This window comes from Geospiza fortis, unplaced genomic scaffold, assembly GCF_000277835.1.
Source record: "Geospiza fortis unplaced genomic scaffold, GeoFor_1.0 scaffold16, whole genome shotgun sequence".
Taxonomy (NCBI): domain Eukaryota; kingdom Metazoa; phylum Chordata; class Aves; order Passeriformes; family Thraupidae; genus Geospiza; species Geospiza fortis.
In genome coordinates this window covers 3,109,821-3,113,841 of record NW_005054302.1, presented here as the reverse complement: position 1 = coordinate 3,113,841, position 4,021 = coordinate 3,109,821, and the positions used below count along the sequence as shown (strand labels likewise).

Genomic DNA, 4,021 nt, shown 5'->3' with positions numbered 1-4,021 from the left:
CACCCGCACAACCCGAGGGGACGGAGCTGGCAGAGAGGTAACCTGAAAGGAGGGTCTAGCCAGGCGAGGGTTGGCTCTTCTCCCAGGTAACAAACGACAGCACGAGAGGACATAGTCTCAAGCTGCGCCAGAGGAGGTTTAGGTTGGGCATTAGGAGGAATTTCTTCACAGCAAGGGTGGTTAGGCGTTGGAATGGGCTGCCCAGGGACCTGGTGATGTTTAAGGAAAGACTAGACGTGGCACTCAGTGCCATGGGCTAGTTGACACGGCAGTGTTGGGCCACAGGTTGGATTCGATGATCCCAGAAATCTTTTCCAACCTAATTCCTGCCCTGTTTCTGTAACTCAGGCGGAGTGCGCCCGGTGCCTCCGTCCCGGGCCAGGGAGCCCCCAGGTGAGGGCAGGCGGCAGGGCCCCCTTCCCGACGGGTTCCCGGTGGGGAGGGAAGGCGGGCAGGGCAGGGACCAGGTATTGGGTTTTGTCAGGGGAGGGGGCAGGAGAGGCCTGGCCTATGCGGTAGGGAGTGAAAGTGGCGACGCTCGCAGCGCTCCTGCGGCCCCAGGGGTGTCCCGGCCACCGCCGTGTGTCTGTCACAGAGCTCAGCTTCGCCTCGTTCCCTGGTGTGACTCTTCTGCCAGAGCAAATTCCCACTGCTGAGAGCCATGAGCAGCAGTGGGTCACGAGCGGGGTTGGAGGTACTGCGGAAATCCCGGGGTACTGGGCAAGGCAGGTTAGGTGAGCTTCTTCCATAAGCAGGGCTGAGCCGGTGCTGATGATTTCCGAGGCGTTGATGGCCCGTATGGATGTGTTGCCCAGTATGTGATCCAGATCAGAAACTACAAAAGCATGAGCAAGTTTAGAATATCCTTTTCAAGGGCAGAGTGGAGGTTCTTGTGAAATACAAGTGACAGAAGATGAGTTTACAGAAATTGTCATGGCAGAGGTGTTAGCTGAGAAGCATTACAGAATGACTTGGTTGGCAGTAACGCTTGTGCCAAAAGATTGCTACTCACCATGAATGCTTCAGAGTGCTTTTTTTTCCTCACTGCCATTGTTTTAACAAAGCTCTCTAGGTCTTGGTTGGTTACATTCAAACATTAGTTAGTTGATCACATTCAAAAATTGGGCCATCTGAGAATTAATAAGGTCATATGAAGTAGAGCAGAGAGTAAGTTAAATGTCATTTGTATGTTGGCAGTCCCGATATCCTTGTTGTGAGAGTAGTTCACCTAGTGACTCCATGTGAATGTGGAGAAAGACTGCTGAGAGAACAGCTGCATGCAATTTGCTATTGCTTTGGTCTTTGGTTGGGGGCCTTCAGAAGGTACTCAGTCTGTTTTAGCAAACTGTATGTTCCACCTCTTTCTGATATGACAACCAATGCTGTGTTGTCAACGTTACAAATGTTCTGGTATGGGCTCTGAAACATGGAAATGCTTTTTTGCTCTCTATCCACTGACAGAAGGTGATCATCCATCACTGCCATCAAAATAATTTTAGTTCACTCTCCTTCCCTGACCTGAATTCAGAGTCATGAATTCAGTTTCATAGAGCATCATTTCAGTCATTTAACTAATGGCATTTCAGAATTTATCCAGTTTTCTTTTAGCATGTGTTGTTCACTGAGTGTCGTTCTGTGAAGTGTTTGAGACGTCTTCAAGAATCTCAGGACTCAAGTCCTTAGCAGGATACAAACCCTTCAAAAGCACCTTCTCTGGGGAGCACAAATGACTGCTCATTGCAAAATCACCCAGGAGTGCAACATCCAGGATGAATGGTTTCCATCTCTACATGCTAATGTACATTGCAAAAGCTTTTTCCTATTCTCAGAGACCTAGAAATTAACTCATATGGGAAAGGCCTTTCTAATCCCAATATAAAACATAGGAGCAAAATCTGTCAATTGTTAAACATACTGGAAAATCCCACTTCATCTGTAAAACTTGTAGGAAATTCCTATTGCCTATTTCTGTTTCCCTCTAGACAGACAAAATATTTGCCATCCCAATCTTACAGTTTGACACATAGTATTTTTACAAACACCTTAAAAGTACTTTACTGTCTATGTAAGCCAATAGCAAGCGCTTCATGAGTGCTGGCAACATCTTAGAAACATCTTGTAAAGGATGGCTGAGAGATTTGATTTCTGAATGCCAGATCCCTTGATGTTGAATACACGACCACAGCACAGGCAAGGAGGTTTAATTCGTTGTTCTGACAGGCATTTTCAGATTTTCTTTAAGTAAAAACAAATAAGTAGGTCATTTATCTTTCCTCAGATGACATTCCTGCCTGGAACAGATGCAGCTGCAGTGTGAATGGAGAGCTATCCTCATATGGCTGAGAGCACGCAATGCTGATGGGCAAGTTCAGTGTCCTCAGCCACCCCTTGTCTCCTGCAGTAAATTCACCTCATGGGCCCAGGCTCCCGGAATACGAAGCTGCTGTCACTGTGCTGCTACAGTTGTAAGTGCTGTGAGAACACACAACTGAAACAGCTAGAAAACTCCTGGTGAGTCAGACAGAGTCCTGTTGCACTCTATGCAGTATCACTGCAGGGTGGTTTATGACAGAAAGCAAAGATCTCTGTGGTCTGATGCTGACTGTCTGGTAAATATAATAAAGGTTTCACCAGACAAAATGAGTTATGTGGTGACAAATGTCATCAGCTACTGTATGCTGCAGCACTAAAATGTTACCTCCATTTGCTGTCCTGCTCAGTTTGCTCTTCCATGCTCTTATAAGCAGAAATCATTACATTTAGCAAGATGTCATGCCTGCTTTTTTATAAAATGCTTTCTGTGTGGTGACATCACACTTTGTACTAGAGGTGTTTGCATTGCTGAAAATTTGAAAAAGCAAATGAAAATACTAATAAAATGTTTTCTGAAATGTTTAAAATGTAATTTTTCTTTAAGATTCAGTGTCCCACTGAATAGTTATGTAACAAGGCTTAAATGCAGTCTTTTCTTAGTCTTTCATTAGGCACAATGAATGAATGTAAAGTCACATCAAAAGACAAAAAACATGCCACCATGAAACAAAACCCTTGTGAGTCCTGTCATTCTTAGGAAATCATGTTTGGCAGAAACTTATTTCTTTTAAGTTTTGTTACAAAGTAAAAAAAAAAAAAAAAAGCCGAGTAAACATACATCTCCTCATGCCTGAAGGTCCACTTCCACGTCTCAGTGTCTTTTAAGAGCGTTAGGCCAAGTTCCAAGAGGGATTCACTCTCTACTAGAACTCCAATCCCCTCAAGAGCATTAGGCTTAGTGCCAGCATTCATTTACTCTTGGAACAGCTTAAATTAACTCCTGTTACATTCTGTCTAAACCCTTTCTTACAGAGTAAGAGTTGAGAGCTGGATTCAGTCAGTTAGTCTGAAGGCCACCCATCATGTTTGTCTGTCTTCCTGGACTTAAAATGCTGCATAAACTGGATTGGGAAAGGCAGTGATCAGCTGTTTCTAAACTGAGGAGGGAAGCAGGCAAGCCATCTTTTGTATACATGTCCCCATCTCACAAGAAATAGCATGGGGGTTGGTCTGATTTATTTAACATAAGTACATGTGACAGTAAGCTCCAACCAAATGTGAGATTTTAGGCTGTAAGTGTGCTAACAGTATTTTGATACTTTCCTGGCAGAGCTGAACAGACAAGCTAATCGAAAGACAACAAATATCACCACTTGGTTTTATACGTCAAGAACTGGATTGTAAGATAATATTTTGCCCAGTGTCAGACAGAAGATTGAAATGGAAGGTCTCACAAAGCCAGATCTTCTTTAGCCCAGTCAAACTTATATGGTGTCTTAAAAATATCACTTCTGTTTTACTTTAGCAAACATGAGAATAGTCTGTTTGCCTATGAGTACAAGGCAAACACTCTGAAGCAGGTAAGGATGTAAGCACAGGGAAGACAAGTTTTCTGAAAAGCGATAACACGAAATGTTCTTAGCACACTTAGAAAAGTACAGGGTGATTGACAGAACTGGACCTTAGTCTGATACCTTGGTTAGGTGAT

General features: G+C 43.9%; 1 long non-coding RNA gene across 2 annotated transcripts; it reads left to right on the top strand.

The window, feature by feature from the left end:
- The first annotated feature begins 1 nt into the window (after window position 1).
- Window positions 2-2,895, top strand: LOC115949478. 2 transcript variants are annotated; one of them, XR_004082921.1, is made up of 2 exons: window positions 2-86; window positions 2,279-2,895. It is a non-coding gene; the product is annotated as an uncharacterized LOC115949478 (long non-coding RNA). The 2 variants fall into 2 exon arrangements; XR_004082920.1 differs by having other exon boundaries at window positions 3-37.
- Window positions 2,896-4,021: the final 1,126 nt, after the last annotated feature.